The sequence below is a fragment of the Garra rufa genome, chromosome 11 (assembly GCF_049309525.1).
Source record: "Garra rufa chromosome 11, GarRuf1.0, whole genome shotgun sequence".
Classification (NCBI taxonomy): domain Eukaryota; kingdom Metazoa; phylum Chordata; class Actinopteri; order Cypriniformes; family Cyprinidae; genus Garra; species Garra rufa.
The window spans coordinates 8,138,702-8,154,580 of NC_133371.1; positions in this window are offsets into that span (position 1 = coordinate 8,138,702).

The following is a 15,879-nucleotide window of genomic DNA, read 5'->3' on the forward strand; positions in this document are numbered from 1 at the left end:
GAATCAGGCAGATACATGCACATCTGGTAAACACTGCACTTAAGCTTGTGTAAGCGTAAGTTTGTTGCTCATCATATTCAACTACAGAGGCACTGGAAACACTGTGTCTTTTACAATACAGTGCTCTGTTTGCATCCACAAGAGTACAGACATTGAATAACCGTTAATGGAAATTAACATCAGTAATGATTTGTTTCCAGTAAATAAAAAAGTGCATCTTGTACCTGTCTCTTTTCGTTACTGTGTGCAACAGATGCTTTGATAACGTGTACCAATCTAGAAAGGACCGGCACATCCTGTGAGTCCTAGTACTCAGAAACGACCTTCAAAATGTGGAATATTTTCACCGTTACCTGATTTGTATTACTGTACTGAATTGGCTGCTGAAGCAATTTAGGCAGTGTGCACACATAACAACACCATCAGTGGCCACAGTTCCTTCCTAGTGAGACTTTATCATCAAAGAACAAAGCTTTGCCAGTTGAGACTATCATATTCTGGAAGGATTTCTCAGGGAAAGAAGTGGTTTAGCTACAAGATGAATAACCCCGATGGGGATGTCCCATCTATCAGTGGTGTCCGTGTGCAAGTGGCCTCTCTACAATGCCGTGCTTCAGCCCTGAAAGCATCGGACTAGAGAGAGATGGCAGTCTTTGAACGTCCTCTGATAAATGCGACCTCTGCTGTACAATCGCTCAGGCTGAGATCCTACCACAAAGAAGACACATAGCTGTAGAAATATTACACCACATATTATTGAATAAAAATGATGAATGAAATATGATAACCCCCTGCTAATAGCATTCCCTCTTGCTGCACATCTGTAACCTCTTCCATGGTCGCTGTCCCGAAGTCTAAAAGGCAGCTGGAGAATAATGCAGTGACAAGAAACATTTCCTGAAGCCTTTTCACAGACAGTCCTTAACCATCGGGACTTTGGATGACCGCCACTGGGTTCTTTCTTGTGTTCTCGTTCATCATCCATGCGTTACATCCCAGCGCTGGTGCCTAGTGTCGCCCCGGGCTGCTGAATTGTTTGACGAACGCCGTCCTGCATAATGCCGTTGATGATTGTTTAATTTCAGTCACCTGGCAGATTTTTGGGAGCTTGTCAAGTCAGCTATAGCGCTGGGCAGAGCTGTCGCCTTTTAGGAAAACAAAGAGCATTTTCAAATAGAACAGCTAAAAATGATCTGTTATTTGGCAGGCAAAACTGTTATTATGATTCAACATCCTGCAATACTAAGCACAGGCAAGAAGGTCTTAAAATGCAGTAGGAAATTATGATTGAATGTGAAATCTGTGAAAAGGATTTTTGCAGTGATGATTGCGGTTTGTCCGTCTGGCATATTGAAAACCTCAAATCAGGGCTAGGCAGTAAAACAGTGTCCAAGTGGGATGGTGATGAAAAATGGATGTTGATAGTACATAGATAGAACAGATAGTATTGTGACAATGGCAAGTAGACATATAAGAGATAAATAATAAGAAATAAGAAATAATACGGTTACAACTTCTGATTCTAATTATGTATTAACTAAGACAGGTCTTTACGTCTTGAGTATTTGGCGCTGTGATGAAAACCATTGTGAATACAGGACTCTGAATGGCTGTTTAAAACATTGAAATCCTGTTCAAAAGCAGAAAGTAGGCTGCAGCTTCTTTACCAGGATTTCTGTACAGCTGCATTTCTGATGTTCAATCTGCATTTCTTAGGCTTCACTAATGGTTAGGTTAAAGGTGGAACTTAATGCTTACTTTAGGCAGTAAAAGTATTGTAAAAGTAATTTTGATTCACTTATTGCCTTAATGATCTCCCCGTCTAGTAAATGAATCAGAACCAAGTCAACAGGATGACTGAAAACAACCACCAAAAACAAATTATTTATTTACTGATGATTCACTAAATTTGGTGTATGAAGAACCTAGATAACAGCATTTGGGTTTGGAATGAGTACATGAAAGCAGGGTTTTTATTGGAAAAGTTGAACTGTCCCTTTAAACTGCTTCATTTTGTGAAGGGTTAATGTGAGTCAAAACTGCTGAGGTCATGTGCTTTATTTTGGAGGGCACTGAATATTTCAGGCTGAGCCGTTGTAGCTTGGAGCTGGACTATTTGTCTTTTCCAGAACAAACTTGTAGACACATTAAAGTAAGTCTGTCCTTGGAAATTAACCGTAGTCTTGGTTTGTTGACGGAGATTGAATGTTATATGCTGTAGTATAATGCAAACAATAATGTGATATAACAATGTTGCATACAAAGGTATGATTGTTGTATTTTACTTTTTAATTGAACTGAATTTTAAACCACAGCATAACTGAAAATCTATCAGTTGACAGTTTTTACAGTTAGGGAAAATTAGATTTTGTAACAAGCATTCCTGAACCAACATATTTTATTTGTCTTGAAGCAACATTCCTGTCAAGTAAGAAGGTGTTTTTAATGTGTGTTTCTATCTAAAATCTAAAATTCCAGCTCTAAACCTAACCGCACACTGGTTTCCTGATCCTGTTCTGAATTCTCTGCTGAAAAAAACAGCGTATGCTGGTTAGGTATGTTTTGGTGCTGGGATGCTGGTTTATGCTGGTCCTTAGCTGGTTTATGTTGGTCCTTTGCTGGTTTATGTTGGTCCTTTGCTGGTTTATGCTGGTCCTTGTTAGTTTGCTAGCTAATTGATCAGCTTGGTCAAGGTTTGGTCCAGAAAGCATGTTGGTGAACCTGATTGGCTAGCACAGTTTATCTGGTAAAGCTAGCAGACTAAAGTAGTCTTGTCGTTTAAGCTAGTTGAGCAGTCTGATGCCGTATATTCAGCCTGGCAACTCCAGACCAGTTTCATGAAACAACACGGACCATTAAATGACCCAACCCCTTCAGAGGTTTTCAAAATCCACAGGTGGCTTGAGGAGACAGGAAGGAGGGCATGCCGCTGAGCTACATATGCTAATGTTTCATTCATTCAGCGGTCCGTCACAGCTCAGCATTCAGCGCTCCTTGGCCAAGTGAAGAGTCCTGATGACTGAACACTGCTTGACAAACTGAGCTACTGTGCCTCCAAGCCCTCTGGTACATCACAGGCTTCTATTTGGTCATGATGTGAAATATGATGTCTATTTCCCTAAGCTTCCATTTTACATGTGGTAAACAAAGCTATAGGGCATGAGCTGCTTTCTTCAAAAAGTAAAAGATGCATAGAAGTTTGATGTTGATGACTGGTGGCCTGGACTGTAGGGCTGCACTCGACTAAAGATTTTTCACAATCTGAGAATATTTGTTTTCCATTTAGTTTATTGTAAAGTAGACATTTCATTCTTTGTAGATATATTTGAAGTTTTATAGTTTTGGTTAATTTCTGTTTTCTTGATGCACTCAAATTCACAGAGACCGAGACAGTGGAAAGCACATCCTGTTTGCTTTCATTGTTTTACAAAAGCACAATGTTTAGTTGTTATTATTGGTGCACACAAATAAACGTAGAGTCTTTACCAATTTGAAAAATGTATTATTCTTATCTGTATAACCAAAAATGATTTAGTATTTTCAAGAGCAAGTGACCGCATTGGTCTCATCAAGTGCACTACTGTTCTGCTTCCACACTCCGCTCAGACACTTCAATAGCGCACATTTTTCTAGGTTAACATTAGATTGAGTGGCCATGTGTAGTTGCGACTTCTTACATGCTTTATATGATAAGATATATTTGAGGTCAATGAATGGACTGCATGACTTCGCCACTTCCTGTGATTCTGTGACTAAGTGACTAGTAAAATTTTGGTCAGCCAAGCCTCTTCTCGTCAACAAACAGTTAGTCGGCTAGTAGGGGCAGCCATTCTGGACTGTATGTTTCACTCTCCGTTGGAATGTTTATTTGTTAAGGGTCAGGACACTGGATCAGTGCCTTGTGAGTCTATCAGTGCTGGGCAGTTTCAGACGAAAAGCAATCAAAGATAGCCTGTGTGTGGACTGGTATACCCTACAAATGTCCCCAGTAATACCAGCAAATTTTGACCTTGTGGGGACATTTTTTGGTGGTGTGTGTGTGGAGATAAAAACAAAAACATTATCAAAGGGATATTGTGTAACAAAAACCAACACTTACATAATAAATTGTAATACAATTCCACTCGACTCCTAGTAATTTCTAGACAAAAATGCCAATGGTCGGTAGAGATGGTGTTTTTTTGATTGGCTAAGAAAATGTGGCTGCTCCATTGATTTTATGTAATTTCTAAAATATTATAACTGCATGGGTATTTTGACATTTTTTCTAGTTTTGCCAAGCGCTGAAATATTTATTGGATAGCAATTGTGAGTAAAAAATATTTCATCTAGTAAATCACAAACTAATGGAAAAGTCATGTGAATTCACTGGTTAAATACTATAAAAACCGTACAGACATCACTGCAGGTGTTCGTTCCACAAACACGATTGAGCATGGTTAGCTAACTGCCCAGAATTTTGGACCAGGAACTGTTTGTAATCATTTTGTACAAAGTCATGCTCAGGTGGAGAAGCAACAAGCCTGACTGCCTGATCTCTTCATGGCACTAGGAACATGGAGCTCTTGAAGTCGATCATGTAAAGTCTGGACTCGCATTAGATGTGTCAGTTAATCCCAAAATACCCACACCTGACATTGTGATCTCCAGCATTTTAAGGCATGTTCCTTTCTAAAGCATGCAGAAAGCATTTAGTGACACACCTGCTGTAGGTGAAGAGTCCTTTCAGGCAAATTTCTTAACCAGAGGAAAGCACTTTGATGCTCTGTTTATAATCACAGCTGGCTGATAGCATACAGTGACAAGCACCTGAAGGCTTTTTCGAGCAGAGGTGCAGATACGCCCACCCATCAACACACACACACACACACACACACACACACACACACACACACACACACACACACACACACACACACACACACACACACAAGTGTGCATTTTCAAAGATGCAATTCAGATATGCTGAATGAGAGGCAGCATTTGCTGGTGTTAAATGACTTTTGATCACGGGCTGTTCGTGCACGCTGAGCTGCTCATTCCATCTATTTCTGGAACAGGCGTAGTTTGGTTTTTAACATTGGTGGGGTTATCTTAAATTAGACAAGTTCTCTTAAAAATAAATACATATATTTTATTCTTTTTATATTTATGAATTGTTTTAAAGATCTATGGCTGTTAAAGGGATAACACACCCAAATTACATACAATAGCAATTAAGCTTAAAATAAACTTATCCTCAGGCCATCCAAGATGTTGAGTTTGTTTCTTCATCAGATTTGGATAATCCTTTATCTGAAAGTGGTGTTCATCAGATTCCAAACAGCTGATAAAAACATCACAATAATCCACACCACTCCAGTCCATCAGTTAACACCTTGAAATAAACAAACTTGTTTTCATAAACAAATTCATCATTAATGCTTTATTTTAACATCATTGTGTTTTTTAACTTCAGTCTGTTGTTTCTGGCTAAAATACAAGTCGTTTTTCATAATATGGACAGATCAAGGACTGTTTATAAGCAAAAACAGTTGGTAGATTTTGATGCTAGAAAACAACATGAAATTGACTTTTTCACTGGAGGAAGTGTTGTTATGAATTATGGACTTACATTTTAGATAAAAAACATCTTGATGGATTTGTTTAAGCTTTTGTCTTTTCTCAAGATGTTAACTGATGGATTGGAGTGGTGTGGATTATTATGATGTTTTTATCAGCTGTTTGGACTGTCATTCTGACGGCACCCATTCACTGCAGAGGATCCATTGGTGAGACAGTGATGGAATCACACATTTATATACCTTAGGTAGCATATTAGCATAATCCCCACCTGCCTGTGAAATACAAACAGTCTGACCTACCCACAACATCATGTCATGAAGACGCTGTGTTATGTGCCGTGAAAACAAGTTTGTTTTGCTATCATTGCCGAAAGATAATAATGTGAAGAATCAGTGTTTTTTTTTTTTTTTTTTCCACAGCAATACAATGCAAAACTTTTGTTGTGTGCTCATCATTTTACAGAGGACTGCTTCTCTAATCTAGTCTATGAAAGATAACTCCATACCTTCTTTATTTGGACCAACTAGTCTCTGAACCACAACCTGTAAGTATGATTGCCTTTGCATTATTTGTAAAGCTTCAGTTACCTTTAATTGTGCATAAAAAGGGCAAATAATTGATACAGTTTTCCCATTTCTTGAAACTGTTCACTTAACCATGCTAAGGTAACTTGTCCGTACCCAAATGTACACTTAAGATTGGAGGAATGGTATACTAAGCACACATACACACTCATGCAAACATGAATCTTCACTAGAGCTGACACACTTTATGTACGTAGCTCTGTCTTTACACCCCTCTGTCAACACTATAAATGTGAATCATGTGTTGTGGCTCATCTTTAATTCATGTGCCTCTCTTCATAAATCTGTTTACTGTAATAGTCTATACCTGGCCTGTTTTATGTATGTAAATAAGCTCTTCTCTGAGAGATCTTATCCAGCGTAATATGCATCTGATTTGCATGGTCGCTGAGCTTGACTTTCCTCTGAAGGGTCGTATTAGCCTGCAGTGGAAGCAGACGCTGCACTGTTGCTGCAATCTAACAGATTCACCAGTTGACAACCAATGTCTTAAAGTAATCAAGTTTGACCCTATTGTTTATAATGCTTTGGAGAACATTAATGAACACACTCACGTATTTCTTTGCTGATCATTTTGGTGCATGTAACTTGAAGTAATTTGCTCCTTGATCATGAACAATCATTCTGAGTCAGAGCAATTTTGAGTGCAATCACAACAATGCAATTTTTGTACAATGTAATTTACAGATGCCATAGTGGCTAGATTTTACTGCCTTTTGCTGTGATCATAATTCAATTTCCTTGAATTTGACATAAATGCTGTTAAGCCCATAAATGTCGAAAAACCCAGTCATACATTGGTAGTTGTTCATGAACATCTCGCTCAAAGTTTTATTTTACCCAAATGTGTTTTAATTTGTGTTCTGATTAAGGAATAAAAACATTCCTAAACAGATCTGTTATTGTTGTAAATAATTTGTGCAAAGTAAATACATGTTCTTTACAAGTCATCATTTTCTGCGTGTAAAATATATAAACAATTCAATCCAAAAAAGACAGCATGCATATTTTAGCATGCAAATGTTTCCTGTCAATGCCATTTATCACTATTTGCCTACTACTAGCTGAATAATTATATAGTTAACTCAACCCCAGGTATTTGGAAAAATGATAATTACGAAGCCTTCAGTCGGCTCCAGCGAGGAGGATGAAAGCTTAATGGAACATAGAGGAATACTCAGAGAAGACATTCATGACAGTCAATTAAGCACAAACAATAGAGTGTTATTTATTTATTTATTTATGTATTGAAGACATAAAAACCCCTTCCAGACATCTGCCACCCTTTCTGCTTAATAAAGTCTGTCTGCTTTAGTGTTCATAACCACAACAAGACAGATTTACCCCAAAACTGTGGCTACGGGCGAAGCAGGAATTTAGCATGTTTTAGCTGTGTTAACTCTGCTTAGTTAAAGAAACCTGATTGCTCGAAACCGACGGCTCAGCACAGCTGAGGATGGAGCGCTTATCGGAAGAAACACGCTGCTGAGGAATGGAAAGCTGTGGCTTTCTGTGACCCACTGGCACTGCATTTGCTTGAGGAGATTATGAGGACAGTAGGTGACACAAAGTCAGCTCTGCATTAGTTGGGCTCATTCTGACCGTAAACAACTAGAGTTCATGAAGCCACAAAGAAGAATTTGTCCTCATTTCTATGCCCACATTGCACTAGTTGGATTTATGTCTTTATTTAGTAATAAAGGTTGTCAAACAGCCATAGTCCTGTATAAGAAGGTTCTTTAAACTTTAATTGGTCGTGTCTCTTGTGATAACTGCTACCAGTCACTTCTTTGAATTCAAGAGCAGCCAGCGGCAAACTGTTCTGTTCATTTCAGTATTTTCAAATAATATCTCAAACATTTTATAAAAGCGATATTAGCTTGTGTTTAGTAAAAGAATGGTGCACATTTTAGTGCTAGATCCATTCCATTTGTAACACATCCATTCCTCTCCACTAATGCAAGTAGTGTTTAGGAGAAAATAACATACAAAAGGCCTTTTATCATCTAAAAAAGGTTTAGTGAACTTAGCAATTTACCAACATCTTATCTATTGATGCTGTTAACCCATTTGTGCTCAATTTTTTCTAAATGGTTTTACGCATATAGTCGTGTTAATAGTGTCCTATGTGATTTTTTTTTTTCTTGAAAATCATATTTGAATGTGTGGCAACTATAGTTGCAATTGGGCAAATATGTTGTATGCACCCTTCAATGTCAAACTTGAATACACTGCAAACAATGCTTTTCTTACTTGGATTTTTTTTAAATGACAACTATAAACTGTGGCAACTATAGTCACTAATGGGCTTAAACAAACAAGCAAACAAACAAACAAACAAACAAACAAACATAAACAGGATATGAAGTTTTTTGGAGAGTTATAAAACTGTACAATGACGGACTAATGTAAATCGTGTAAATGTACTCTTTTTATGTACACTTAGGTGGCCTTTCATTTTACTGATATAATAAATATCATTATCTGCATTTATGATTCGCAGATTCAATGAAATTAAACACTGCTGTAAGCTGTGTAAATCACGTCTATCAATAATACATACTACAAAAGACCTTTACCTTTAGAAACAATTCTTAATTGTTTTTCTAATTCTTGTATTTTATTTTTTATTTTATCATGACACATGTAGACTTTATTATTTTGTTTTAATGAACTGGTTTACAAATGCATTTTATAAAAACTGACCGTATTATAAAAATACGTTTTCCAATAATCAGCATGACTTCTTGCCTTACTAAAGCGCAGTTGTAGATAACCCCAGCTATTACTGAGCTAGTTTGGACATTTACAGTATGCACAGACTGCTAGTTTTATAAATATAACACCAGTTTGGCACAGATAAGGTACATGTACCCAACTCCTGCTATCATTAATGTATTTGCAGTTTACGGTAAATGCAGAGAAGCATTTGAGAATATTCCATGCTGGCTTCAGCATCTGGCTCTGTAGTCTCCCCATGGCTCTCAATCCCAGATGAACACCCTGGAGTTAATCATTGTGCTAAAAAGATCATTAGTGCTAATTAGCATGCAAATACCTCCCTTTAGTTATTCACCCCATTAATATTAGAAGGCATGCTTTTATCATGTATGTGAATTTGATTGCGTTAATTTTCTGTGAAATGCATCCATTTCTTTAAAACATAAATGTGCAACAAAAGGAAAAAATAAGACATGGCCAAGAACAGACAGTTACTGTATCAGCAGTGAGAAGTACAGAGCTTGCAAAGTCCAGATAATGCTAGAGAATGGTCTTGGATTTCTTACTGTGCTTGTTGGAAGTCATCTCCAATACATTGGTCTTCTGATATCATAACCCTCTCAAATGCTCAGGAATGAATCGTCTTCTTTGACATTTCTAATGTATGTCCTCCCAAATGGATAGAGCAACACTTCGGGTACAGTAGGGATAATAGAGCTCATAATTCTTTGGTGAAAGATTGTATTTGTATTTTATAGACCGGTTCGGTGATGGTCAAATCTAATGCTTCTCGGCTTTAAGGTGATACGTTATAGAAGAACACCTCCATTCTCTCTGGAAGGATTTCAAATTGATTATCCGACTGTGGTCATCCGCTGTGGCCGGAACAAATGTGCGGACAGCATGTGTGCTTGTACAGCCTTATACAGTCATTCATCAGAGCAGACTAAGTGACAGTGAATGTTAGCTCTCAGTTGATATTGACCTAATCTGAACTGTCAGTCATGGATACTGACTAGAGTATTTGACTTTTTGACATTTAATACATGCAGATTTCTAAATGTAAAAAACTGTGCCGCTTATGTAAATATTCAGATTAGAGGTCAACATCGAAATAAATAAATACATACATACAGACGTACATGCAGAAATGTGGAGCTTGAAAATAGCACTGCAAATATCAGTGTATGTCACAAAGTTGAGGGACAAAGATGACTGAAATCCTGATATTCGAATTTTAATCAAATATTTACTTTGGCAGTGGACTATCAGACAAAAATATTCTGTTAATCTGATCAGTAGTAAGTCACACAAATGGCTTCCTTTCTCTCGAGTCTTCGGTCGGTCTGAAGGGCCAAACGGTTCTTGTTCCCTCATCTAAACGCTGTTCTGCTGTATTCCAGAGAATGGCACTGGAGAGAGCAGTTCACCACTTTTTAGAAATAACTTCTTGCAGTGGAAGTGAAGCAGTAAAATTCTTGATGGATTGCTCCAGCTGCTTAATAGAGGCCCTGATACACACATCAGACAGAATCAGTATATTACTTGTAGGTAACAATAATACGGTTATTGTGAAGAAGCTGGTTAAACGCTATGGTGCTGTAGACCAGGTGACAGAATTCATTCATTCATTTAATTCTACCCCTATTTAAAGTAACATTAAAACCAAGCATGTATTTCTGACAAGCAAAGTGCCGCTTTTATTATAAAACAAGAAAATTTGAGTGCTGTAAACAGTCAAATGACATCAAATTATCTCATCTTTTGCCGTCTAAACTGACCACACCAGCAGCCTTCTTTAGCAAATCCCGCTGCTGTTCATTGTGTCTATTCATTTGTAGCACTTAATAGCAAAGAACAAATATTGACTGTACATAAAGATTGATTTAAGAAACTCTCTTCGATACAGAAACTTGCCCTGTGAAAGTTATTTTTTATGTTTAAAATACAAGCAAGAACACAGTTTTCTCTGAATATCCTAATGATTGCAAATGTTGATTTTATATAACTGTTTAACAAAAAGGTAATATTAAGTAAGCACTTTACATTTTAAATGTAGCCTACATTTTAAACACAATATTGTCAATATTGTTTGTTATTTTCAACAAAACCAATAGTTGCAATGAAATCCGCTAATGAAGTTAATCCGTTAATGAAGAAATCTGCAGTTTTGAACAATTTGGAGTCAATGAACTACAGCCATTTGCTTCCTATACTGAATGAATAAAAAGACAGCGGTGCCTCATTCATTAAGACAGTGACTTGCCGCCACCTACTGGCGATTTTAGTTTTAACTCTAATCACTTAATTTTGAAAACTATTTGAAAATCTGAAAAAAAACAAACAAAAAAAAAAAAAACGAAATATTGAGAAAATCCCCTTTATTTTGAAAATTAAGTTCTTAGCAATGCATATTACTAATACTAAGTTTTGATATATTTACGGTAGGAAATTTACAAAATATCTTTATGGAACATGATCTTTACTTAATATCCTAATGATTTTTGGCATAAAAGAAAAATTATAATTTTGACTCATACAATGTATTTTTGGCCATTGCTACAAATATACCTGTGCTACTTAAGACAGGTTTTGTGGCCCAGGGTCACATTAATTATACACTTAATCGAATGTTAAGAATATGATATAAAAGATGCCTCTATAAAAGGTAAAAACTTATTTGTAAATCAATTTAAAGGGAAAAATTGTATCCCTTAATGGAAAAGGTGTGACTGCAGTCTAAGTAGGGGTACTCAGAAGAATGTAAAATGCCCCAAGGGGTACGCCACTATAAAACGTTTGAGAACCACTGCTGAAGACAAAGCTTAGTTGAAGCAATTTAACCATTTTATGTTTTAACCTATATTACCATTTTCAGCAATGGGGAACTATTTGGCTCTTTCTGAGTTAACACATTTTTATTGTAATAAATACAGTGCTTTTCAGTGTTTTTGGATCAAATATATCCAGTTTTTGGTTAAACTGATTAATTAAAAATCGCATTTCTTGTGGCATGACAAGTTTGATGTCTGATTGAGAGATGTGAGAGATTTCCACATGCAAATGTCCACACATTTGTAGACTGAGTCAGCTGGTGTGTCAGCACTAGCACAGAAAGGCTCAAAAATATCAAGAGGACAACACTTTCCCCAGTCCCTGTTTTACCCAGTTGCATTAAACATCGAGTCAGGGCCTGCCAGAGTAGATTCGGGCCATTCTCATGGCTAAAGCCGCAGGCTTTCAGTAGAAGTCAATGGGAACATGGCGCCGTTTCCTCAAGGCAGGCCACAATAATTGGGCACACTTAACCATTGGCGGTGTCCTGCTGGGCGTGCCGGAGGTGCTGGACCCCGTGTGTTCCTACGAGCTGAAATGTTCTTGTCATAATCTTACAAGGTCTTGTGCATGTTCGGTCAGCCAGGGCTAGTGTGATAATTGCAATTAAGAAGTGTTTCACTGCAAAATTGATCTAATAAATGAGGTGATGTTTTACTCTTATGTAACACAAAAAGACAATTAAACCATCCGCTGTGTCTTATCCTTACAAAACGACTGACTTGTCAAACACAACCTGGGCTATTATTTGTGCCTCAGCAGCTCAGAGACGGTCATGCAATCTGCCAGAAAAAAAGCTTGTTAGCCCACTCAGGCTTGCCATGTTATGACAGTTATTAGGAGATGGAGTAATTGTTTTGGATTTGGAATGGTGTAAGAGATGGCAAAGCAAACGAGGCATCGGCCAGGCTGTCTGATTAGCACAACGAGCAGGAAACATCTTCTCTTTCTTCAGCTCCTCTCGTATAGCTACATTTAATACATTAACATTCTGGCTTTTTCTCTCTGCCACTCACAGAAATAATCATGTTTGATTCTTAACATGGAATTAGTTCTGCTAAATTGAACAGCTCAAAGAATAGTTTGATGCACTTGTTGCAGCAAGTTAATATTACTTGAACTCACTAACCTAGCAGTGTAAAGATGTACAATGTCAAAAATATTTATTCATTGATTAATTTAAATTGTATGGTGACCAGGAGGGTCAGATCACTTAACTTTGTTGTGGCCACAAGATTGTTTTGTCAAGGTAACGACATTCTTATGTTGTGGTCTTGGAATGCTGTGTTGAATGAAAGACATCCATTTCGCATGGCCACAACTTCTTATGTTGAGTGACCAACTCAACAGTTTAATGCGTAAACAAATCTGTGTGACCATATTATCCTAGAATTATCAGATAGATTTATAATTTATTTTTATATTATTTCCATATTATTTTTATGGCCGCTCAATCTAAAGTTGATGGAAGCTGAATAGTAGCGCGCTCACCACATGACAGATGGAGGCGCCAATGCGGTCACTTGCTTTTAAAATACTCTGTCATTCTTAGTCTTACAGATAAGAGTAAATATTCTGTAAATACGTTTCTTAGTGTGCACTTACTATTACAACAAAACATTGCACTTTTGTAAAATTAAACAGAATGCGTTTTCTGCCATCTCAGTCTCTGAACTTGAGTGCGTCAAGAAGCTTGTATGTGTGTGTGGACAGTAAAACTATATTTTTAAAGTGAAGGCTTATAAAAGAGCCTACACTTAAAAGTGTTCTTTTATTCCCTTCTTGGACAACAAACCTATCACAGTCTTCAAAAGAATGTGTCATACTTAGCAACCCCCCTCCACACTAAGATACAAGTTTTTTGTCTTTTCCTTGCTCAGAGTTGCTCTTAGATTGGTCTTTATTCACTCTTAAGCTAAGACTCCCATGTAGAAATTTTAAGCTAAATTAGGAGCTTTTGAGAAGCTTTAAGAGCACAGGTCCTGATGTTCTTTTCTATTGTTGTAATTACGTGGCAGGTGCTACACACAGTCAAGAAAAGCACAAGCACTGGTAGTTTTTCCCAATCTTTTTTCCCTCTGATCCTTTTCTGGCTCAGTTAGCCCTTTAAACAGCATCTTTTTAGCTCCAAGCATCATACTAACACAAAAAAAACTCATTTGATTTTTGAGTTCTTGGGAACATTGTTACACAGGGTGCTTTTTGCTAAGTTCAGCTCCAATCCTAATTAAACACACCTGAACAAACTAATCAAAGTCTTTGAGAGTACTTGTTGATTACAGGCAGGTGTGTTTGATCATGGTTGGAACTAACATCTGCAGGATGCTGCTCCTCCAGGACTGGAGCTGAATAGCCCTGCTTTAAGACTTCCAGGAGGATCAAGCACTCTTAGAAACAGACAGCTCAATCAGTGTAGTAAGTATTGACAAGCATTGCTTGTTCCTACACACTGGACTAAAAGTAGGAACAGATGTTTTGTTTTGCGCCAGATCTGCTGGAGAACGCCATTGGGATGGATGCTTTGCCCACACCCAAAACCATCTGCTGCTCTAAATAGTATTCATGGACACACTCCGACTGCAAAGCATGGTGTTCAATTGCAGTTATCTTGCAGTTATGCTTAAAACTATTTACAAAATTGAATTAAAATCCATCATATTATATCATTCAGACATCAATTGTGTTAAAACTAAGATGTATAGCATAATCTTCCACTATTTCTCTAAAAACTGAAACTTACATCTAGCAAATGCTTTAGCGTGTTTGAGAAGTGGAGATGATAAAAAGGGACATTCAGGCCTAGGGGTTCAGTCTTAGGTTGAAGGATTCCGAGTATGAGCTAATGTGGTTCAAGGAAATAGTTTTAGCTTTAAAAGGGTCATGAACTGAAATCTAAATTCCCTTGATCGTTCAATATATAAGCGGTCACTCTACTATAAAAACATCCTGTAAGCTTCAGAACTCAAACTGTTTTCTTTAGTCTAAAATCATCTTATATTGAAGTCGGCCTGCCAAAATGACCTCAGCAGAAGAAGATCAACAGTGGCTGCTACATCACTGCCTGTTTAGCCCCTCCCACAGATTCTACAGCATTGTCTGTTTAGCCCCTCCCACCGATTCTACAGCATTGTCTGTTTAGCCCCTCCCACCGATTCTACAGCATTGTCTGTTTAGCCCCTCCCACCGATTCTACAGAATTGTCTGTTTAGCCCCTCCCACCGATTCTACAGCATTGGCTGCGTTCGAAACCGCATACTCAATGAGTAGGTACTTAATTTCAATAAGTACTTACTTAACGAGTGCTAAAAGAGTACGTACTCTACAGCCAAATCTCGTTGAGTATGGATGTGATCTGCACGTCTTCCGCCATGTTGACGTTATCATGTGACCAACGACGTTATAACAAGTGCAACAACTTAACATATAGCGACAGGTTTAATTCATCTTTCTATAAATATTTTGATATTGATGACATTTGTTCATTTTGTGGTCATGTTGAAGAAACAGCTGTTCTTTTATTGTGATTGTAGTATAACGGATACGTTTTGGGTTCATTTAGGTTTTTGTATTTTTTAATTCTTAAAGAAATAATTTTTGTTAGGAAAACCCAAATTCTTTATTTTTGCAAAAGTTATTACTTTTGTTTTATGTTCAAAATTGTTTATCCACACGCAAAACTATAGCTTAAATTACTGTTAAATTTCTCTTTTCATCCCTGAGGCTTATCAGTAACAAAAACAAATCCAATTTTTGATAAACTATGATGTGAATATTTGGATTATTCAGAGATATTTAATCATATTTCCCTGTGTATATAATCACATACTATGATGTAAGCAAGCCTAATAGTTATGTTTTCAGGTTTTCTCATTATGATTGTCCATTGTTAAAGATAAATACCATCTTTCCCTGAGCCTGTAATAAGTTATGTAGTAATAATAATAAAAAGAAAATAAGCACAACAGGTGCTCAAACACCTCATAGCATCAGTAACACAACAACCCTACCTAGTACATCTTCCTCCATGTTTGCAATATCTGCACAAAGGAGACGTGGATCCGCTTCTCCAAGGTCTTGTGTTTGGAGAAGACAGTTGATTTTACACTCAAAAAATGTAAGTATTACTACTTAGAAATTATGATTACCTCAGAATGCACTGATCAATAATAATCAT